The 25215-nt window shown below is 33.4% G+C and overlaps 1 long non-coding RNA gene across 5 annotated transcripts; it reads left to right on the top strand.

Moving 5' to 3' along the window:
- The first annotated feature begins 1618 nt into the window (after positions 1 to 1618).
- LOC106035147 (uncharacterized) lies at positions 1619 to 24925 on the top strand. 5 transcript variants are annotated; one of them, XR_007159655.2, is made up of 7 exons: positions 1619 to 1962; positions 2128 to 2181; positions 2908 to 2951; positions 3668 to 3738; positions 3990 to 4086; positions 14263 to 14321; positions 16554 to 16905. It is a non-coding gene; the product is annotated as an uncharacterized lncRNA (long non-coding RNA). The 5 variants fall into 5 exon arrangements; XR_007159664.2 differs by lacking the exons at positions 14263 to 14321; positions 16554 to 16905 and adding an exon at positions 23748 to 24925 and having other exon boundaries at positions 1621 to 1962; XR_007159662.2 differs by lacking the exon at positions 14263 to 14321 and having other exon boundaries at positions 1622 to 1962.
- The last annotated feature ends 290 nt before the right edge of the window (positions 24926 to 25215 follow it).

Raw genomic sequence — 25215 nt, 5'->3', positions numbered from 1 at the left:
CTGGGCATGCAACTTGATTTTAGATTATTTATATTGGTTGATTTGCACATGTCAAGACCATTTATTTTTGATAATTAATTTTTATGAAATTAATAATAATAATTAAATAATTAAATTATAATTAAATAATTAATAATTAAATAATTGAATAATGAACATTTTTCTGCTTGGCTATAATTTCTGATATTGATCATTTTAAATTGTTAAGATTATCCACGATAAATAAAACACAAATAGCTAACTCATGGAAGTTTTTGGTTCCCTATCTTTAAACTATTTTACAGTACAAATATATACATGTTTTGTCTCTTTCTGATATTCACATTTGACTTAGTAAGAAATAATTATTTGTCTCATTAAAAATAAAGCTATTACGGTTTCCTTTAGGGTAGATCTAATCTGAAAAGTGCAGCTTTAAAATCTCTTTACAAAGGTTAAGACCATAGAGGTTTTAATGCCACTTGCCACTGTTCACTGTTCACATGCTCTTTTAAAATCTGTGCACTAATCACTGTTAATAAAAGTTATAACAAACTTAAAAGAAGGAAAATAATGTCTTCCAATATTCAGAAAAGTTTACAAACACTCAAAGAGAGTGAAGAAACATATCCCTTCTAAAATTTGTCCTGTTATTTGTTAGCAAGATATATTTATTAACTTTAAGCTAGCCACCTGTGTCATGCAATTTGACCTATTTTGGCACTTGATCATGGTGATGCACTAACACATTCTGCTCTTGTCTCCTGGGATAATTCTGAATGAAGAAGAAAAAAGAAAAAGAAAGTATTATACTAATTATTTTTGATGCATCAAAAAAAAATAAAATGCACTTTATTGTAAAAGAATCCTGCCAGTTATAAGTAAAACAAAGAAACAATCCAGTACTGAACAGCCTTGTGAGCAATTTCTTCTCTGTGGTTTTCTTTTTCTCTTAACTGAATACCTGAGCTTGCACATAAGCTTGGACTACTGCACTTGTCTTTTACTGCTCATATTTTCCTTTTGCACAGCTAAGTAGACATAAAGTGAGGGAGTGTAATGGGAAAGAACAACCTTAGAAACATCCTTACTTCTACCCACCCTGGATTGTAATAATTATTCTTAAACGTTCATGCACTGGCTATTTTCAAGTGACTGTGAAGAGAAGAAAATATGTTCAGCCAAGTGAGGCAGTGTATGTTATGCAGTCACTGTTTCAAATAAAGAATAGAATAACCTGATGTAACTGAAAGCATCACCATTTCATAATATTATCAAATTTTATGTTAGGTCTTTTACAGCAGTTTTTCTTTCTCTGACATCTGAGGAAGCATACCCAAGTTTACATTTGTTTGTAAGATTGTGATGAATTACCTATATAAAGTCAAACAAGGAAATTGGTAAGCTGGCTTTGGGTCAGTAAAGCCAACATTTGTTTTGATGTGGAGCATGTTCTTTTGGATATCTGTTAAGCATTTGTTATGTTAACTTGGATCAAAAAGTATTTCCTGTCATTTTATTTAATATGTCATTCTGAAATTATGAAATTCCTACAGAGAAATTAAGATTTTATCAAGTCCTTCAATTATTTTTGTAAGGTTGTTAAATATTGTCATGGCTTTCTCTGAGATATAGTTACTTTTCTTCACAGAGGCTTGTATGATGCTGTGTTTTGGATATTTGATGAAAATAATAGTGATAACATACCGTTGTTTTTGGTTGTTGCATAGCATTGCTATGCAGAGCCAAGGACTGTTTACATTCTCGTGCCACCCTGCCAGCAAGGAAGCTGGGGCTGCAAAAGGAGCTGGGAGGCGACGCAGCCAGGACAGCTGACCCAAACTGGCCAAAGGGATGTTCCATACCATGTGGTGTCATGCTCAACAGTAAAAGCAGGGGGAAAGAAGTAGGAAGAGGAGGACATCTGGAGTGATGGCATTTGTCTTCCCAACAAGCTGTTACATGTGATGAACCCTGCCATTCGTAAGTGGCTGAACACCTGCTGGCCAATGGGAAGATGTGAATGAATTCTTTGCTTTGTTTTGCTTGTGTGCACTGCTTTTGCTTTACTTAGAAATCTGTCCTTACCTCAAACAATGAATTCTTGTACTTTCTGATTCTCTCCCCCATCACACGTCACCTGCGGAGAGTGAGCAAGCCACTGTGTGGTGCTGAACTGTCTGCCAGGGCTAAACACAACAGGTATGTATACAGACAAATACGAAAAAATAAGAAATAATATTCTGTTGCATGAATTATTACATAATCTCTATTTGTAAATTATTTTTTCCCCCAAAATCTTTGTCCCTGTCAATATAGAGAGTAGAATATGGTCATAAGACTCTTTATAATGTGACTTAAAACTGAAATTCCCAACCGTCTTTGAAAGCAGAAAAATTTGTTTCCTTTGTCACTAATTACCATAGTACACAGAGGCTTCAGGAACAGAAATAATGTTTTCACAGCACTCTCAGATGTGGTAAAGTCTGTATCACCATTTAGATACTTGTTTATTTATTTATTTATTTATTTTAAATCCAAGCAGCATAACTGATCAGTGGTTTATCAGTTTACACATAGTAAGAATTTCTGCCACCGTAAGTAATTATATTTCTGTGGGCCAAAACCAGAAGGGGATGGACCAGGCATATTTGGTTTTAGATATATTTCCCAAAATAAAATAATGATAGTCTTAGTAACAAAATGTGGAAAGTTTATGCTGCATTTCAGGTTTCAAGGAGAAGGGCATCTAACAGTTTTTCTCCAAGGCTTGCTCTTTTATCTCAGTTGTTTTCCACTCTTCCATCTCTGTTTCAGCCCTCAGCCTAATCTCCTTTTCAGACAGTTTCCCTCTGATTTTCCATTCAATTTTTTCCTCTTGCCACTTCAAAATTCTCGCTGTGCATTGTTTTTTTTTTCCCTTCAAAGGATTCTTCACCATAGATGGACTTGTCAAATTTGACCTGAAACAAGTGAGTAATTGAGTTTTTCAATGAGATTATTATAAACAGTTTTATGGATTTGTGGTCTTTTCCTTTTTTTCCTCTTTCTAATGGAAAGAAAATACATCACATTATACCATCAGAAACAGTAGATCTCTTTGTGCTGAAATCAGTAATAGTGGCAACCAATCTAAGACAACTTCTATACAAAATATTAGATTTGTAAATTTATAATTAAACAAAAGAAAGTTTTGTAATTGAAAATTTCAAGCAACTGTAACTGTAGGTGGCACTACTGACAGGGTCTATGAAAAAAAAAAAAAAGTGCCAGAAAGATCCCAAAGGGCCTCACCCTACAAACATATTTATATAGAGTTTTACTTCTATAGAGAGTTCTCAAGAATAAGGATACACAGCTATATATATTTGGAGATTTTCACCTTAAATCTATGTTCAATACTTAGCAAAAGGAACTGTAGTATCATGTTGGATACTACTGTTTTATTTAAAAAGAAATGATGAAAGATATATAAAATTATAATACATCATAACATATATGAATTGAGTTAGAAAGCAACAGCTGATCAAAATTAGATGAACTCTTTTATATTTTTTTTTCTAAAAATTTTTGATCCTTTCCCCTCAATTTAAATAGTCAGTTTCAGACCAAACAAACCTAAAATGTTCAAAATTTATGGTCTTATACTCTTATAAGTTTTCTTCCTTTTATATATTTATTTATACAGCTCCAGACTGTGACAAATGTAAAGTGGATTCCACTAGTTTCCCTCAGGTTGCTTCGGAACATTAATTCTGTGTGTGTATTTATTATCATTTATTATTATTATTATTATTATTATTATTTATTATTATTATTATTATTATTATTATTATTATTATTATTATTATTATTATTATTTTGTTTGGTTTGTTTGCTATTTTAATATTATTATTATCATTTTCATCTAAACTATCTCTAATCTAATGCAATAAGGCACAGAATTTACATTAACAAATTTTGCATTGGATTCTATATTGTCATCAAATACCAATATTACTATTTTGTAGAGCTAAAACATGTGCTAGATAATTCAGCCCTCATCTGTGCTGGCATCTGCTTCTGCTTCACGTAGCTACATATTGACATGAAAGGAAGAAACATCTGGTATGTAAAAAGTAACTTGTTGGCTGATTTTTAACAAAGAGGTGAGCAGACTGTTAGCTTTTTCAAGCTTTGCTAGATGGAAAAAAAGATTAGGCCAACTCAGATCATACAACTCTAAGATCTGTTCCAGATCAGTAAAGCCTTTTTTATTCAGTTTAGTTCCATGTTAGAAATAATCATCACAATTTACATTATGAATTTCTAATTTCAGTGCTTATGCCATGTAATTATTCTGTATAATCAAACCTAACTGGTGGTTTGCTGAGCTATTGAATGAATATTCTGGCAATGAAGCCAATATTTAACTATTTGTTTGAGAAATGTGCAGAACCATAATTGTTGAAATACGATAAATTTGTAATTACAATGTGTACATGTCTTTAGCATTTACAAACAATGACAGCAAAAGAAATAACACATATCAAGCAGCAGAAGGGAGCTCGCAAAGTGATTGGCATGCTCTGACAAATTATTTTCCACCATTTTAACCTCAGTGCCAAGTTCTACTTCCAGTCTAATTATAAATAAGACATTAAGTTCAGAGGCAGTTTCCATCCTCACAGAACCTGCCCAGGCAGTAACTTGCAAAAAACATTTTATTATTATTTTATTTTATTTTATTTTATTTTATTTTATTTTATTTTATTTTATTTTAAAGTTGTAACAAATTCAGTGGACATAGTTATTTGCTAAAGAACTATCTGTTGACACCTTTAGAATCTGTATGTCAAAAAAAAAAAAAGAAACAAAACAAGAGAAACAACTAGAAACAAACTCTAAAAAACAAAACAAAATAAAACCTGTTTTCATTGATGTTATCATTTTTTAGATTAGCTCGGAAGGTCACACATTGTTTTGCAAGAACAGACATTTTCTAGAGAAAAATATTTTACAAATTTCCAGTTAGAAATTCATATGGTAATCATGTTGCTAATTAGCAATTAGACGTCTTCACTTCTTCTTCTTCTTCTTCTTCCTCTTTTCTTTTTTCTTTTCTTTTTTTTTCTTTTCTTTTTTTCTTTTCTTCTTTTCTTTTCTTCTTTTCTTTTCTTTTCTTTTCTTTTCTTTTCTTTTCTTTTCTTTTCTTTTCTTTTCTTTTCTTTTCTTTTCTTTTCTTTTCTTTTCTTTTCTTTTCTTTTCTTTTCTTTTCTTTTCTTTTCTTTTCTTTTCTTTTCTTTTCTTTTCTTTTCTTTTCTTTTCTTTTCTTTTCTTTTCTTTTCTTTTCTTTTCTTTTCTTTTCTTTTCTTTTCTTTTCTTTTCTTTTCTTTTCTTTATCTAAAAATGCAGTTCTAATATATTTTCTATGTGGTTTTCAATTAAGAAAGTTGATGGTATTCTTTCTTTCAATGAGAAAATATAATAATATATTAAATCATTACAATAACTTAGTATTTTGCTTTGGACAAATATCTAGAGTCTTCATAACGGTTGTTTCCAATAAATAGTTCCAAAAATCCTGCCACAAAAATTCTGTTGGATATCTTAAAGAATACAAGCTGCAGAAGATAGTGTGACCAGTTCTACTTTCTTTCAATATTTCAATACAGGAATATTACAGAGTGACTTTTATACTATAAATAGCCTGGTCTTTGCTAAGATACGGGGGTTGTCTGTGATTAGTTTCCTACAATGGCAGGAATATAGTGTGGGAGAATGAATCTGAGGGGTAACATGACTGTATTCTGCTGGGAATACCCAGCCTGTATATGGACTGAGCTGGAGGTATTCATACCAAGAAATCCTCAGCAAGTTTTGAACTGCTGAATACAGTTTCAGGTACTGTAATGCTTCACGATCCAGCTATTTCATACAAGTCTGTGGTAGTCTTCACATGGATCTTTCAGATACGTTTTATTAGCACCAGTACACAGTAAGTATGTAACAGTTATAGAACGTTAACATTCTGTGTTGTACCTTTTTTTTTTTTTTTTTTCCTATGGACAATATGAAATACAACACTGTATGTGAAAATTCTGCTTCTATCCAAGAGAAACATGAATCTTTTCTCTTTGACACTGTTTATATACTACATAACTGTACTATATTAACAGTCATGTCATAAAACAAGGTCTAAACAGCCAAATGCTGAAGTACCTTGCTGGGGTATTTGTGTTCATCAGTGCCTTCTCTCACACAGATATAGCAATGTTTCACAACAGCTGTTTTTAGGAAGCAGTGTGAGCTACTATTAAGCTGCCAATTACTTATGTAAATCATTGGAGTAAACATTAAATGATTGTCCTCTCTGTAAGCAGGCATGTTACTTTATCTAGCTAGTTTAAAAGCCCTTTATCTAATTTGTTTTATTAGTACTTAGGACAAATATCATTCTGGAAGATACCACATGGGCTGATTGAGGCAATAAGGTAGAACAGGCAAGGTCTGTAATGGCAACCCATTATTTAACTGTGATAGCAGAGATTTGTGAGAGTCTTAAATCGTACTGCAAAGAAGACCCAGGAATGAATTCACAGGAATATCTTGGTTGAAGATTGTCCATTTATATTAATATTACAATGTGAATTTGATGGTATCTGTACAATATAAAGAAAATTTGGAGAAAAACTATTCTGAGAGTAGAAGAGGTTTGTTTCTGTGACAGGCAAAGTATGATAAAAATTTAGTTAAACAAACATATCCCTTTCTGTTTGGCAACTATCAATGAGTTTAGAGTTTTATAAATACTCATTCATTTATTTATATCTGAGGGTGAATTTTTCCACAGACTCCTTTACTTAGTTATTTGTCTTACTAAATACCATTTACTGGATTCCCACCAAACTGTGTCCCCCATGGCAATCTTCTTGCACTTTCTAAACCACAGCCACAGCTCCTCTGCAGTGTACTGGGCTTGCTCCTCTGGTGTCAGGAAGAACTTGAGGTGTATTCATGCAGATATCTTTCTTATTAAAGACAATAATACCTGGCTTGTAGTTCTACTAAATGTTAGATCACTTTGTCTGGTTTGGGGCTTTGCAGTAATGAACACCTTAAGTTTTCCTGAATGTGTATTGCTGTTTTAAAATGGTTTAGTTTATTCCTGGGGCAGGGCAGGGGAGGGTGGGGTGGGGGCAGAAGTGAGGAAAATGCAGCATTGCCTTTGTTCTCTTTGATTTGGGACTGCCAAGCCAGGTAGACAATCTCCTCTGCCTTTTGTGTGCATATGAGAGTGTATAGTTCGTTATATCCTTTTTCTAGAAAAGACATCACAGAATCATAATGGTCTTATCATCCTAGGGATTTCTTATGTATATCTTATACATAAGAAAGAACTGAAGCTGCCCTAGATAGGCAACAGTAATTCAGCATTCTCTTTTATTCATTGATGATTTCAGGTATTTTTTGAGTTTATATATACTTGACTGATGACCCAAATACAGCCTGCATAATCACCTAGGCATGATATTGACTGTTTTTTGAGGTAAGAGATGACATGTTAGGTGACTGGTATTTAAATGTGATATGGGCATTGGTACTGTAAATTAGATGTGGCCTTTTTAGTAGCCATAATGTCTATATGAAACAGCAAATTGCTTATTTAGTTCAAACATCCACTAAAGTGAAAAAAATAAAATAGGAAAAAAAAAAAAACCACTTGAGAAAAGACCCTATATTAATATATACAGCTGAGAAGAAATGTTAATTTTTCTGAAATGCAAACTCTGAATGGAATAACAGTAAGGTGTTGATACATTTATAACAAAATGATTTTGAAATCATCTTAGCAAGAGATAAGTTTACCTCAGCAAACAAGAATAGTAAAATGTAAGATGTCTGTACTGACTGGCAAACTGCTGAAGCTGGAATCATCCTGTTGAGCTGACTTATTCAGATGTCATAGCATAAGAGAAGGATGTTGGGGCAAGTGAAAACTGAAACGTGCGTTTCTAACTGTCTGCAAAATTTCAGTGAATTCCAGAGATTAACTGATCCATTTAATTTTAACACTCTTACTAAAGGGTGTGACCTCTACTGCTTAAAATCTATACATCTAACATTCATAATCAACTTCTTGGATACTTACTGTCTCTGTGACCTGATTTAATGGTGGGATATTCATGATAGAACATTAAGCCTTCAACTACATCTCAACAACAGAACAACAGAAAGCTTCATATCATTGAATAGAAACAGATCTGTATTGAATATAGGTATTTAGAATATTGGTACATGCAATGGATGGACTTTGACCACATACCAGACAGGTCCCAGATAGGATCACATCAGGAAATTAGTGATTAATGATCTTGGGTAATTAAGAGCCAGGTTCATTAAAAGAAAAATAAATACATAAATCTTAATATCAGGGACATCAGGACAGGAAAATTGGTTGGCCATTTCATTTTGCTACATAGTGAAATTTTTTTTTTCAATCCATTTATTTATCTATATAATGAGGGAATTCATCAAGTTTCAGCATATTGTGCAGATAAAACAGCTTCCACTTATGCCATCTGTACTTCAGCTTGAAAATACTCTCTAAGCCAACAACACCTAGTTGGCTAAAGTAGATACTGAGCTTCACTGAATTTTAACAAGCACTTTGTTATACTTCACATTGGGTACGGTATGTTAGTCAAATTAGAGTGCTGCATGCAATACAATAAGCACATTACACACAAATGGTACAATAATAGATTAGTTGTTATCCAATAATCTCTAATAGATCAAAATGTTCTAACGATTCTGGATGTCAAGTGAAAGAATGCAACTGAAAAATGATCGACAAATGACCAATCAGCTGATGTCATCTAAATAATATAAAGCCACCTTCCTGTAAATAAAGAAGTATAAGTTAGAGTTGAGTAAATGAAGAAGAATCTATTTTACCTTCTTGCCCGTAAGACATTAAGAAATTAATGTTAACATTTTTTGTTTGTTTGTTTGTTTTTGTTTTAAGAAAAATCTGCCTAATTTAATTATTTTATTAAACGTTGTTAGCTATAAATTTTTCCTGAACATACCAGGAAATATTCAGGACTACTGATCATCCACAAAAATGTTCTCAGTGTCAGTCTTGATGTTGTTTTCTTCCACCTCAAGGCCTTTCCCTTTGCTTCTTGCCCTTTCATGTGTTTTCATATAGACAAGGCTTCTGTCTTGTTCCAAGTTAGCTCTATTAATATATCTACTGGTAATCTCAGATATACACATTTTCTTATTGATTCAGCCTATACAGGGTCTTGCAAGGTAGATTTGAAGTTAGTGCAGATTTCAGAGTAAGAGCCTTCCGCAGTGCCCTGGAGTGGAATAGAATGATGTCAGGACTAAAACTGAAAGCACCTACAGACCCATTTGTACTGCAGCACAGATCATTCAATTCAACAAACTGCTGCATTGTATTTGTTTGGGTCTCTGAACCTGTTGGAAACCTTCTTACATCTCAGAGCAGGGCACAAGAACTTTTCTGCTCCTAGGAGAGAAAGTTTTAGAGTATGAGTACCCTTCTGTCTTCAGCTTACTTCTTACTGCTAAATGCTAATCTTTCTCTGCTGCAGAAAAGGGTATGATGAAGGAGCACTTTTTCCATATTAGGTGAACATCCTGGCTAATGGAGCCGCACTTTTGAGTATTTTATAATTTATGGAACTCTTTAAAACCTTTTTGTTGGAGATACTCACCTTTTCTCAGTCTGCACTCTAAAGCTCATTCATCATAACAGAGATGGAGTAATTCTTTCTTTCTTTCTTTCTTTCTTCCTTTCTTCCTTTCTTTTTTTCTCTCTTTCTCTCTTTCTCACTTTGTTTCTTAAAATCTAATCAGTGCTACTGTTATAATGCCCTGCAGCTAACCACAGCTGCTAAAATACTAAACTTGTTGTAACATGAACTTTTGTTATCTCTATCATCAGAATACAAAAAAGGCTCAGATGCTCTGCATTTACCAACTCAGCCCCAGAGACAAGAAAGATTCTAGACTAGTATTTTAAAGGAATCAAAGGGAGATAACAATCCTATCAGCATTTTGAAAGCAAGCTCCCAATTCACTTTGTTGATTTTGAAATCTCTTAGTTTCATTGAACAGTATTTTTTAATCAACTACCTGAGGACATACCCAGATACACAACTTTGAAATAAATTTCCTGCCAATCAGCAGAAGTTCAACACACAAGTTCTCAGTGAATCTAGATATACAAAGTAGTATAGTAGACATAGAAAACTATTCAGAACTGTGCTTATGGTACTGTTTAAAGCAATGAGCTCCCTAGGATGTAGATGAAAGTCTCTTACATATCTAGTAATTAATCATAAAAGAATTTTTAACTGTAGACAGGCCACCAATATCAAAGGCAGATTTGTCTTTTCTTTTATATAATTCTTCTTTTCATTTAATATTTCCTTTTCCTTTTTCTAATATTTTTCTAATACCTTGAGCTGAAAAAATAAACTTTAGGGCTTCAGGATGTTTTGGTTTAGCCCCGGCACTCAGCTAAGTGCCACACAGTGGCTCACTTACTCACTCTACCCAGGTGGGATGGGGGAAAGAATCAGAAAGGTAAAAGTGCAAGAATTCTTAGGTTGAGATGAGGACAGCTCACTAGGAAAAGCAAAAGCTGCATGCACAAGCAAAGCAAAACAAAGAGTCTATTTGCTACTTCCCCTTGGCAGGCAGATGTTCAGCCCCTTCCAAGCAATCAGGGCTCATCACACATAATGGTTTCTTGGGAAGACAAATGCTGTCACTCCTCATGCCCCGCCTTTCTTCTTCTTTACTCCAGCTTTTATTGCTGATAATGATGCTGTATGGCATGGAATACCTTTGGAGAGTCTGGTCAAAAAAGTGTGCTATATTAATACAAACAATAAACAATGCAAGAGTGTAACCATTGTAGAAAAACAAATTCTTATATGAATGGCACCTGTAAAACGGATATTGCCTCTAATAGTAGATTTTTTGGAATACTCTTACAAAAATTAAGTTACGCTGTAGCAGATGCTGTTCAATGGCATGGATTTTTTTATTCATAATTAATAGCAAAATATGAACCATAGATGTATTAAGATTATAATAGCTATTGATAGTTTTGATTGATAGTTTATTGACAAGCTGCATCCTCTCACCTCCTCAAATAAGGGTTTAGCAGATGTTATTCTGTATTCACTTACCTTGTTTTCCATTTAGGAAGCTGTAAAACAGAGGGGAATCATGTCGCAGGTCTCAATCGTGGGTCCGTGAGCACAAGGACTGCAGGATGTATAACTACTTGTTAGGATGTATAAGTACTTGTTAAGTGCTCTTCTATGAGTCTATACTAAAAAATATATTTTTGTTGTTGTTGTTGTTGTTTTAAAGTATATGAGATTTCAAGGACCAACATACATTACTGATGTTACCCATTATCTCATAAAATTCTCCGTCAAGCACTAAAGGAAGAGGAAAGCAAAATAAAGGGAATATTTATGTTAATATCAAAATCTTTTTTACCCCTTTCCCTTGCTTGTAATCTAAGTCTTGCTGCTTTTAGCTGGCAGTGAACTCTATTTCCTTGCTGTTGCTTGTTCTAAATCATGTGCCTCTATCCAAATAACATACTTAGATGACTTTACATACATTAATGTAGGAATCTTAAAAAAAAATGCATACTGATACAACCTGGAACTAAGGCAACTAGTTCAAAAAACATAGGATAAGCTGTTATTTAAAACAACATGAACAGAATTTCTAGTGTGGTGAACAATTAAAGCAGTCAATTTTGGCTGAAGAACCCTAACAAAAGTATGCAACGATACACGCAGTTTAGCTATTGCTATTTATGAGTAACTTTGACAATGCTGATGGATGTAAGATAAGGTGAAAAATGGGTAATTCGAATGGCTTATATTGGCATTTATTTATCCAACTAACTGCAGCCTTTTAATGACCTTTTTTTCAAAGTTGCCATTTTCAACAATACAATGAAAAGGACTATTTCTGATCATAAAGTTGTAACTTTATAAAGTTATTTTTTTCACCTCAGAATCAAAATTGTGTGTATTCCCTTGACCTTAAAAGAGCAAAAATTGCGATGAAGGCTTTATCAGGTTAAAGAAAGAGGAAATTAGACTATGGAATTGGAAGAGTAATACTACGTTGCACCATTTGGAGGGAAGATGTAGAAGATGGAGGGGGTGGGGGGGTGGGGTGGAGGTGTTTTTAGTTTCTCGCTGTTCTATACTGCTGATAATAGGCAATAAATAATACTAATACCCCTATGTTGAGTCTGTTTTGCTTGTGATAATTGCTGAGTGATCTCGCTGTACTTCCCTCAGCCTTTGAGCCCTTTCCATTATATCTTTCCCCCTTTTCTTTTGAGGAGAGTGAGTGAATATAAATAAACAACTGAAAATAAACAACTGTATTACATCAAAATTTATTGGTCTGCTACACTGAACTTGAAGACAGAATGGATACTTAACGTCTATTGTTATGAAGATGTTTTAGATAAAGCTATACTAATATTTCTGTTGTTGAGTTGAAATGTTCCTCTCACGGTATCAGTGTTGGTTTGCAGATGTGGGTATGAAAAGAAAGGATGTGTGCAAACATTCTGCTCCTAGTGTAGACACTGCAAAATTAACAATTCAGTGACTTGCCACTGAGGAAAGAAATTTGATATGTTGATATGCAACTATCCCAAGGTATGTGTTTTCTGAAAAAGTAATTTCATACATGATGGAGTTCTAATCCAAAAACACAATTTTGAGCCTTTTGCCTGTTTTTGGATCAGGAGAGATCCAACTGATTTATATTTCAGGACATGATGTTACCTGAGTAATTTTCAAATTCTTGCAAGAAAAATACTTCTTAGCTCTTGTTTGGGGTATCTTTTTCCAAGGTTTTATTTAAAAAATTAATTTATTTATCATATATTAAGGTTGGGTTTTAGAAAAGCTTTTTTCGAGAAGCATCTTTGAGATCAGATCTGACAACAGTGAGAAAAAAAATAAAGCACACCTACAATCATTTCCAAAAGTAACAATGGCAGGTTTCCAGCACAATGGGTACTAGAGCTGAATTGTTTCCATTTTCTCCAGAATTCCATTTCTGTCTTTTCAAGTTGGTCTCAGTGAAGAAGGATGACCTAGATGGAGATGACTTACTGTATACTTGTCAGAGGACTGCAGAAAAGAATCAATTCAAGTATTCACATGCACTGCTAAGTTCTTAATCAGCTATTTGAGAACAATGTTTGTGTGAAAGAAAACGTACAATTAACGTCCTGCAGGGGACATTTCCATCTTTTCAGGAAAGAAAGTACTTCCCTGTAGCGTAAAGCTAAGCTAATTTGGATACTTTAACTATGAATTATCATATTTTCAAAGGTTTTGTTTTCTTATAACTTTAAATTGAGAAAAAAAAATATTTTAATCATTAAAAAAAAAAAAGAAGAGGAGGTGTATTATGTTTAATGTTCTTGAAGGGTAATAAATATTTTAGTCAAAGATCTGTGTCTGCATTTTTCCCCTAGATTTCATGGGGGTATTATTAAATATCTTGGGAAATCTGCCACTCTCTATTCACCAACATATTAGCAGATATTTTCTTTTTCACACCCTGAGGTTAAAAATTGAGCATTCACATTTTAATAAACTGTCAGCCTGGCACAGAGAGAACCTTTCTTCATTATTTTGTGTGCATGTAGCTGGGAGAGAGTAGGTATTTTTTGACAGTTACTTCTTGGTGACTTATGAGTGCTTTTAAAGGCTAAATCTTGTAAGAATGGGATGAGGTTACAGAAACGGAAGAGGAAGAATGCGAGTTAGAAATATTGAGCACTTTGCCTGAAACTATAAACAACAACCTCGTTTAGTGTTGGACCACTATATAATATAGCTATTGAGATATATTCCTCATGAGTTTCTTCTTCCCAGTTCTAGAAGTATTAGAGAGCTTGAAATATATGGTGCTGCTTTATTTTTACCTTTATGATGAGTACTGACACTGGGTAGCGTGGACTTGTGTACTAAAAAGGCAAGTGCTATCAGCTTAGTATCCTGTTTTACGCTAGGTAGTTAGAAGCAGAAAGCAACATTTCCACCCATTTAAAACAAAAGAAAAACACCAAGACAGCAGAAATAATCAATTTCTCTTACACTTAGCAAATCCTTTCCCCTCACCAAGAGACATTGTTGAAAATATGAACTGGCTGGTATTTTTTGCAATGTAAAAACATACTTCTTGCTCCTGTCTCCACAGACATAAGAGTCACAATACCTTGGGAAGTTGATGCAGATGAGAAATTGGCCTTAAATAAGGTGATTTTAATACCCTAAATGACATTCTTTTACCTGCATTTGGTTTCTTTTATTGCATTTTGGCTTGAGTCAGTACATGAGAAACAATGCACAGGAAAAAGGACTGAATGCTGTGTTTGGAAGTGTGGTACAGAAAATCAATATATGTACTACAGAATGGAATGTGTACATCAAAAATATTTCACTGGTCTAACCTATTTTACCTTCAGTCAGGGTGGTATTATTTGAGGGTGTGAAAATATAAGAATTCATGATCAAATGACAAAAAAAACAAACCAAATCAACCAACCAACCAACCAACAACAACAGCAACAACAACAACGACAAAAGCCAAAGAAATAGCTGTGGAATCTAAGAAAACACTTTAGACATGTTTCAAACTTTAAAATTAGTGGATGTCTTGCTAGGATTTTTCCTGAGAAGTGAGAAGTGTGGTTTTTTTTTCCAGGTCAGTCATGGACACAGTTACTTAGCCTGTTTAAAAGTTTTTCAGCAGTTGAATTCTCTTAAGCATTTTTGTGTGGTTGTTGCGAGGAAGCTTGTTTCAAGCATTTTCAAATTAGGGATTTGGGTTGCTGAGATAGTATGAAGCAATTCTCCTGATAACTGTGTTATAAATTATATAAGAATCAACTATGACATATTATCTTTGTCATACAGTGTTGAAAAAGTCATGAAAATAGTAGAGAAAATATATACTGAAAATATTTACAATTTCAGTTCTGATGTCAATTTGCACAGTAAACATGATGATCCATTGGCTTATGTGCTCTGTATCCTGTTATATCTGTTATTTGTCAGGATCTTTAGAATAGCTCTAACTCCTGCAGATTAATAATACTTAATAATACTTATTTTTTTATCTGATTTTTGAGATATACCTAATTGATGCTAGTCCTGAACAGTTACTAAGATAAATGTGCCCTTTAATTGATTGCTACTGAAAACATTTAAAGAAATTTTCATGAAAAGTAGCTAGGAACTGAAAAAAAAAAAAAAAAAAGAGAGAGATTTAACAGCTGATCATATAATTCAACTGATCCAGTAATTTTAAGATGATTTATGACTCCAGCTTGTTTACACAGTCTCATCATTCCTGTATTTGAATGGTATCTAGAGATTAATGGGAATGAATGAACACAGCAATTAATTGTATTGGTGCAGCAAAATACATATGCAGAGGTGATAGTGTTTGTTCACTTGTTCAGGTACTCTTTAAAATGGTCTTTTAAATTGTTCATTACCTAAATGACCTTAAGTTTATAGCTTTAGTTGATACAATCAGAGACAATTATCTTCTAATCCTCACATGCAAATAAAGCAGCAGCACAGTACTTAATCTGAGTATTAGCAGAATTAGATATGATCCTATAGTTTCATGTGCTTTTTTTTTTTTTTTTTTTTTTTTCTGACTTAGGAAAGCGCCTATTGTGAGTGATCTGTTAGAATCCAATACTGGTTTTAGTTTCTGTACTTTCAGAAACACCCTTAGTCCAATCTTAAAACATGGAACAGTCACAACTGTCTGTAGGCCTATATCTATAACTTAATTAGAATTCTTTTGTAATAGGAATATTTAATTCAATATATCAGGGGTTTTATGAATTCAAGTCTAAGTGAAGAAATGCAAGTCAAAAATGGTTCACTGTGCTAGTTTACCTGCATTCAGCATTGTTTGAGAGTGAAAAATTATGAAAGTATAAAAAAATCATGATCATTGCCCAGTTATTCCAGTACGATGCATAATATCACAGGACATACTTGGTGTGAGCCCTCTCTTTCAGTTGCACTACCCACAAATAGGATTTGAAGAATATTAAGCATAATTAAATGCTTGGAAAATTCTGCCATGAAATGAAATTCAATTTGTTTCTAAATTGAATTATGTCATAAGTAAGAGTTATTTATACATATAAGTTATGTCAAGTGTTTTAGATAGCCAGAGTCACAACACGGACGCTAGCTACTTATAGGAACAGTAAGCAGGCAACTTTAACTCAATTCACTAACTGCATTTTCTTGGACCAAGTATTTCTTGAATGATTATATATGCCAAAATAGCTTCTTGCTAGACAGTTTAGTGTTCTTCACAATACTGAACAAAATATTCTCCCTCTTCATATGACTCTTTTCAGTTTCTTTGCTTTTCAAGAGCCACTGCATTATTTCTCTTTCTCGTTGTTTCACTTTCTTTCTTAAATGTCTGTGCAACTTAAAGATATTTCTTTTCAGTGGCAGGTTCTGAGTTATCTTCCTTACATGAAGATCCTGAAAGAAGGAAACACTCATATGTCTTGTGATGAAGTTTGCCTGAATTAAAATAAGTTTCCAAATACAGATGTTGATTTCAAGAGAAAGCCAAAAGAGTATCAGAAATCAGTCACAACATTCTTGAAATTCTCTATTTTTCCTTTCATTTTTAATTTGATGTAATTCTTATTAAACACCAGGTGAAATTAAACATCAGAGTTGTAGTTACTGATGAACTATATAATTCTTATAGTATGGTAAAGTTGTCAGTAGAAAAAAGTGTCATTTAAATACAGCAATAGCTCTTTCAGTTACAGTTTTTTAAAATAGAACTATCATTTTCATTGAGATGTCAACATTCACAATTTTTCTATTTTAACAAATAGGAATGAAACAGATATTGCAAAAGTTTCACCCTAGTGGCATCAATGAAGGTGGTATGCAAAAGGTCCAGGTTCTCTGTCCTGATATTTAAACACAGCTGTGTCTACAGCATGATTTTCTCTTTTCTTGCATTTCTGCACTCTATTCTTTCTCCCATTCTACAACTTGTCTCCAAAATCAATTGCTTACCAACATCCCATCTTCAGCCTTTTCTCATGTGATTGCTTCACCCTCTCTAAGGGATATTAAAAAAAAAATAATCTTTCTTTTCCTTTATTCACCTGTATTATCTGTCTGTCTCAGAGATTGTGAATGTACAAGTTATATACTATCAATATTCTAATGAAAGTAGACCTTTGGGAAGGGAAGAAACTTTTTATGATATATTGTGACAAACATTTTGTTATTGGTCATTATCATGTGATGGTCATTATCTGAAAGAGTAGACTTACACAGAGGTCAGCAATTTATATAAATAACATAAATAGATATATGTATATTAATTTTATTAATTTCAAAGAAATTTTCTATGAAAATAAAAAAAATACAATGAGTATACACAAGATTTGGAAGCATTTGATAGGGAATTTTAGTGAAAAAAAAAATGAAGTGTACTGTTGTTAAATAAAAATTTACATTAAAAAGTCTGAAGGGTCCAGTGTATTCTCTAACTCTATGTGGAACATCTTAAAAGCATGATGGCAAAAACATTACTGGTGTAATACATAGAAAAGACTTGATGAGTGTTTCAGAATAAGAGTTTTTTTCTTTAGAGGTGAGCAAATGGGTATATAGGGAAAGATATAATAGGCATATTGCTGTTGTACAGAGCAGGAGAAATATTCATGCTAGAGGAAGAATATGAACAGGAACAAATCAGATAATTTCCATATGCAAACACAGTGCTTTGAAGATGTATCTTTACACAAAAGATTTCATTGTTTCCCTCTAAATAAGAACAAGATGCTTACTTGATATAAATAACACAAAAAATATGGCTTAGTCCATAAAAGAGATTAGCAGCTGTGCAATTAGTAGCCATATAAAAATAAATGGCTATGAGTAGCTGGGGAATATGCATATGTGGCTGATGCCAATCTTCACGTATCAAAGTAATTAACAAGAATCTCTTCTTTGAGTAATAAATGAAACACAAGTTTAAACTAGGAAAACGAAAACTTACAAATTCTTAAGTACCATTTGTTTTGAAAAGCAACCACTTTCAACCTGTCACTTGGGCTTGTTCAGATTTATAGAGCATATATAAAAATTATGGTATTTAATCTTATTGTACTCATGCAATCAGAAGAACCTGAGTTTGCTTTCTCTCCTGTTCTATACTGCCACAGAACAGTCCAACGGAATTCTTGTTTTTCACCTTCATAAACACTACATCTTCAACGTTGCATAGGGAAGAGTCTGACAGATATCAGATTCCTGAAAACACATCAAACAGAGAAAATGAAAATTCCTGTGCTAAATTCATATAGCTAAGAGATAATTTTTGTGAAATTTTGTTGTTCCGTATACACGTTTTGATACATAAAACAAATAAGAAACCATCCATGTGGAGCACCACATTGCCACTGCTCAGATTACTTTTTTTTTTTTTTGAGATGAAACTTCACTTTTTCTGATTAGTTAACAACTGTTAAGATAGGTAAAAGAACAATTCAAATCAGGGATCAGTCTTACCTAAACAGCATCTAAATTAACAACTATAATGTATATTAGAGTAAAAATTGCAAGCAAATTGTAATTTGCAAATTGCAAAATTGTAATATAAATGATTATTACTATTTACTCTTGTAACAGAGGAATCATAACAAGCCTCAGATAGAATATAAGGCTGAAATTTTCAATATTATCCAACAAGATAAAAAATGAGGAGGGAGGAATTTTCAGAATTAAAACACAATGACACATTTATTTTCCTAGGTATTATTTTTAGTATGGAAAATGTCTTCTTCCTCTGAGGTATTTTGAATTTGCATAATGCTAACAAAAGTAACTGGTGAGAAGCTTCATTTAAATGTTTCCTTGAGGTTCTCTACACAGAGAATCCTTGCAAGATTGGTATGTGTATATATTTTTTTTCAATTTATATACAGTTAATGCGGAGGTTCATATGTTCCTTGCATGAATTGGCCCAAGATTTCTGTTCTCCTGCCTGATAATTTTTGTGTTTCTATGCATGATCTTTTTGAAGGAAAAAAAAAAAAAAAAGCACATGACATTTATTGAAGGAATATGCACTCACTTAACTGCAGGCTTCATGTAAAGCAAATTAATTTAGTTTCCAGTTTTGCTTTAGTATCGTACGCCTGGACACAGATGATCTGAGTTTAATTAAAGTAACTTCTAAGGCAAACTGAAGCAACAATTGATGTATATTCTAGTTTATTTTAAGCACCACTGCTGCTACCAATAAAGAAATACAGTCTATGTTAGACTGTAATTTCAGAACACATATTATTTAAATGGACAAAAAATGTGGAAATTACCTATGTTTTAATTTTTTTTTAAACTTAATTTCTCATCATACAGGTAATACAGTATTACTTAGTGAGTTACTAACCTTTTGAGCACAAATGATAAACTTCTACAGAAGTTTAATCTAAATTCTAAGGTATACTTTTTAAGTGACATTTTAATCAGAAAAACATCTATCAAGGACTACACTCATTAACTACCATCTGTCTGAAGATGTGGCTGTCAGTAGAGCAGTAGGTATTTTCCATCTGACCACACACGCTGCTGTACTTTTAGGGAAATTCTTTCAAGACAAAATATTTGTAAGGGATATTTGTTTTTCTTCTTCCTGCCCCTGAGCTAAACACTCTCAGAAGCTATTAAAAAAATGTGAGCTCTCTGACTTCACCCTAATCAACTTCAAATACAAATGACTGAGGTTGCAGACTTTCTCAAGCAGAAAGCACAGAAAATTGCTTCAAAAATCCCCACCGCTCTTTCAGCAATACCACTGAATAAAAAAGCATAAATTGCATGGATGTTAAATACACTTTACAAAATATTTTGTTTATTTATATAGTTCAGTAGTCTCTAGACAATTTATAGTTTTTACTTGTGTAATTAGCCTATTGACCTCACACACAAAAAGTATACAAACAATACATATTAGTAAGCTATTTCAAAAAATGTGAATATTGATTAGTTGTTTTAAGTTCTGCACAAAAATAGTTTTGAAATTAAAGGAAAAAAATAAAGATATCTGACAAGTAACCAGGAGATCCTTCTCCACGGTTTTCCCTTTAACTGTACCTTGTCTCAGTTCTCAATGAAACTTTGATTTTGACTGATTTGAGGGATCAGAGGTGCATATATTTGAGTGAAACTAACCTTGTTTATTAATGAGCCCCAAGCATAAACATGGATCTGAAGCATCTTAAATATGGAAATAGCTCAAGTCTTCATCTAGCCTTTGGGATTACACTGGTTGCTTTACAGCTATTGTCATAATTGCTTAAACACTGATTTTTATATAGAAACCTTGGCTAATCAGGACATGTTCTCCCATGCATTTTTATACAACATAGCTAATATTTTTCAAGGCTGTTTGTTACTAAATATTTAGATGTTGCATGATTTTGAAATTGCCTTGCTGAAGAAATAAAAAACAAAGCTGATGACAGCTTTGGCTTGTTGCTAGCTAGATTGTTGTTTCCTGGCTATAGGTTAACCCCTTGTTAGTATGGATATCTGCTTTTCAGTGCTTGCACAATCTTCTGGGTATCCCTTCTTGGTGAGAGTTGGGTTTATACTTCCAGACATGGCAGAAAACTGTATTTCTATTTGTGGAACACCAGAAATCAAACAGCCAAAGTGGAAATGATCTGCAAATGTAACAAAAAGAAAGGTCATTCCTATGTTGGCCCTACTGTCTTATGAAACATATGTATAATTTCTGAAATGGCTAGCTCTCTTGGTCTGAGGTAAAATACAACATTTATGGTATGTATGTAGTGTCGGAAAGCCCTAATGAAAAATGGTTAAATAAATAAAGTTATTTGATGACAGATGTACCCTTATTGTTAATTAACTACTTTGCAGGAATTTGCAGCACTGAGTTGCCAGAATTTTTCAGTATGTTGCTATCAGAACTACTAGCCCTTAACTAATAGAAGAACTTAGCAGATTGGTTCTCAATGATTTGTTTTTCCATGTGGACTGCAATTTACTAAAAAGTACTCTCCCAGGCATCCACTGTTCTTTTGCTAATAACATTTCTCTAAATGGCTTGCAGAGCCTGCTTACAAAGAAGGTTAAAAAAAGAGAAATATTCTCATTTCTTTTTGTTGCTGTTGCATCCCATATAGAAACCCAAGCCTATGAGATGAGAGAAATTAACATTTTAGTTCATCTTTTCAACATAATTTGTCACCTAAAGAGGCAGAAACATGCTTATCTGACTGGTTTTGGTAATCTGAAGAGGGTAGTACAAATGATATGTTTTTTCTTTTTCTTTCTTTTCTTTTTTCTTTTTTCATTTTTTTTCTTTTTTTTTTTTTAACAAGCTTTTAATACTTTTATTTAATAATAGGAAAAAAAAGATAATATTTAAACAATTTGGGGAAACAATAGTAGTAACAGTTTTGTACCACAAAGGACCTTTGTTTTTTCCCCATGTTTTAAATTCTTCTCAATAAATCTGAGCACCCTGTTGAAACCCTCGTTCCTGTATTTTAACTGTGAGGTTGTAGTCAGACCACTGGTCATCCAGAATGGGGTAATAGCTGCATTGTACTTTCCGGACCAACCACAGGAGAAATGTTGCAGAGCAGGGATGCTTGTGGGAGCTGTGTAGTCACAGATCCCTATGTCAATATTCTCTGTCTAAGAAGAAAGGGAATTACAATGGCTAAAAAGGAAACAGGGCTGTTCTTAGCCCTTGGTAGTCTTTCATTAGCTACAGGTATCTACTAACAGGATGGGGGAAGGGAGGTGGTTGACATCCCTCTGGAACTGCTTTCAGTTATGGGGGTCAGATTGAATTTCAGCTTATCTCATGCCTGGCCTCTAATGTAGCTCTGCTGATTGGTTTTGGTGGAAACACTGTGACACAGTTCAGCTGTGAGAAGAAAAAATGCTTAGCTTGATTCTAAGCCCATCTACAAACTTTTTCCTAGTTTTGGCAAGTTTGTTCTTTTTTGTTTTCTGGGAAGTGAGACTAACACATGTACCATGTGTGGTGAAGACAGTTGCCTGCACTTGTGAGTTTTTTCATCTTATGAAATAAAACAACCAATAAAAATGTATGGATTAATATGAGTTCTTGCACATGTACCTATATATCAACACATTTCTGAAAATTAAATTATGCGAAATCTGGACTAGTTGCAGTAGCTTTTCAGGTTGTGTAATTACTTTAAATACGACAAAGGTTGTTTTCCCTTGTGCTTCTAAAACGATTTTAAATAACTAGGCCTCTGGAAATTATCTCTGAGTATGTGTGGAAAGGGAGAAGATTATTTAAACAAATGAATAAAAGGCCAATATATTCTAATGAAAGACTTTGACCCACTCTCAGAGAATGTCATCAATTTAGGGTGAATGATTTCAACTGCCAGCCATATAGATGTGGTTCAACAATTTATGTCACCCTCACTCCATAATCCATGTGGTGACTTGTGTTTGGTGCCCAGTCAAAGCAGAATTAAAAAACTCAAGCCAGCTCTAAAAGAAGCTGACTGTGGTGAGAAAGGAATGACTAGAATGTAAGGGAGGAGAGAAAGTTCATGCTTGAAAAGGGTACATCAATTTAAATGGTAAAAAACGACAAAGAGAACAACGGGAAAACTATTTGAAACAATCCAGCCTAAAACGCCGGTCCCAATTCTCCAATAGTCAGCTACCACTCAGTAGTGAAAGAAAAAATATACACATAAGAAAAATACATAGCTATTTTATATGTATATACTATAAACCACTCTATAACATGTCCATCTCACCTAAGTTTTTCTCAGGTATAAAGCAGTGAGATTAAAGTCTCAGAAAAGCTGATGCATTCAACTTGAAAGGTCAGAGGACTGATTTATAATGTTGGCAGATATGTGGCTGGTTTGAACATCAGGAGTTGAACAAAGTGCTTATGTTATCTCTGAAGTGTCAGAATAGATTTTAAATAGTATTTTGTATTTGTATTTAAACAATCTTTTTAAATAACCTTTGGATATTTTTAAGACCTATTTTACAAGCATGTATTCAGGATTTCTGCTGAAGACACAATTTCTAGGAGTTTTCCAATTCCTCAATTTTCATGTTCCTAAAGAAAAAAAAATGGCAAAAATAAACTACACTTCAAAATTTATAACATTTTTTAAAGCCATAAGCTCTAAAACCTCATTTTGTTTGTTTATTTTCACAAATGAGAGAAGGAAGAGCAGCCCAGGATTATTATTATTATTATTTTTTACACCAAAAATATGTTATTCAGTTGGAAATTGGCAGTAGGTGAATATAAAATTGAGCACCACAACAACGATGTAAATAAAGGTAGCTTAGTAAGGTAGGCTGTGATTCTTTGTGAGTAATAAAGAGCTAATTTTGGTGGACTAGGAGGTACTCTGCTTGAAAGGTCGAGGCATCTTCCAGAGATTTTGGGAAAGCAGCAGTAATGTACACCATCATATATTTCTGAAACACCATTAATTTGCCTCACACAGCTAGTCTACCCTAATGCCTAGGGAATTACAGAGGAATGAAACTGACCTACTATCTGTGTGACTTCCTGAAATAACAGCAACGAAAGCAGTATTTTTCCCTTCTTTCCAGCTCTTCACAAGAGTACTGTCCAAACTGGGCCCTAACCTAGCCCACGGGAATGAAGTTTTACAGAACTAGCTCAACACACTTGAAGACATACTTTGACTCTGCTTTTCCTTTGCTGAACACAGTAATGGCTTTGAACCTTTAAAACATATTGGTATTTGTGGGACTGTTGTAATCCAGGACAAAGGAAGCCTCTCTGTGGGTACAGATTTGTTGAAATTTACCTGTCCACCCATCCTGAACCCTTAAGTAAGTATGTATATACAGTTTGGTGCTGTCCTAAGTGGGAGAATGAGTGTGGAATTGGACAGACAAATCAGCTGGTTTTGTTGTGAACTACACTGAAAAGCATTCTAACCAAGGCAATGGAGATGGTGTAATAATGCCCTGATGTGCTGGTACATGTTGATACAAGATCTGGCACAACATCACTCTGCCAACTCACGCACCTTCTTTATGTGGTGGAGATGCAGCCCTTAGGCTACAGGTGGAAACTAAAAATCTGTTGCTCTCTTATACACATGAACTTGATAATGAATGTATATATAAAATTTCTCACTGTTTTTAAATCTGTGATACACATGCTTCACCATTTTTGACAGAGGCATATCAATTTTCAATAGATAAGTAAGATTATGCTTAACTATATCAGTATGATAAAGTGGAAAGAAAACCAAAGCAATGCAATGGATCTTAAAAGGTAAATAATAGCACTCATTGACTATACGATATTAAATTCAGGATATTAGAAATAAATTTATCACTGTTCTGTAATGTCATAAAACTAAAAGAATAAATGTCACCACAAATTATCAGTTACATAATACATATACTCATACAACTGTTGAAAATAGAGATGTATTTATTGCATTAATATCATACACTTGCTATGAGTTAACCTTCTATATTAAGCTTCAGTAATGCTTTGTTTGTTTCATTTGTTTGTTTGTTTTCCAGAACTGAAGCCAGGGTTACATATAGACATGAACTTAAAATATAAAATAATGAAATAGACTTAGATAAATTGTCTCAGATTTTTGGCTGCCTGCAGTACTGTAAATTTTTTTTTTTTTACCAATACATATCCTTTACCTAAAATATGACAATTTTATAGGCTATTTTTAAAAATATGCTATTTTATAGCTGTTCATCTTTGGCAATTAGTACTCTGTTTTGGCTTTAATCTTTCCTAAGGTCATATTCGATTTGGAGAGAAGCAAGAGCGCATTTTCAGTATGGTACAAAATATAAAAAGGAACAAGTTGAAGAAGAATAAATCTCCCAAAGGCATAATTTCCAGACAATGATTATAGTTCATATTTAAAGATAACATCACATGGAAAAGTCTAATTTAAGAGAATGAAAGATAATTTTGAAAGTGAGCAACGTTAGACAGGAGGAGGAATCACAAAGGATGACAGATTCAAAAGCACTGATGTCTTCATAGCTTTCTCCAAAGATGCAGAGCTAG

Source organism: Anser cygnoides, chromosome 4, assembly GCF_040182565.1.
Source record: "Anser cygnoides isolate HZ-2024a breed goose chromosome 4, Taihu_goose_T2T_genome, whole genome shotgun sequence".
NCBI lineage: Eukaryota > Metazoa > Chordata > Aves > Anseriformes > Anatidae > Anser > Anser cygnoides.
The sequence above is the reverse complement of the archived record's forward strand: the minus strand, read 5'-3'. Positions and strand labels throughout refer to the sequence as shown.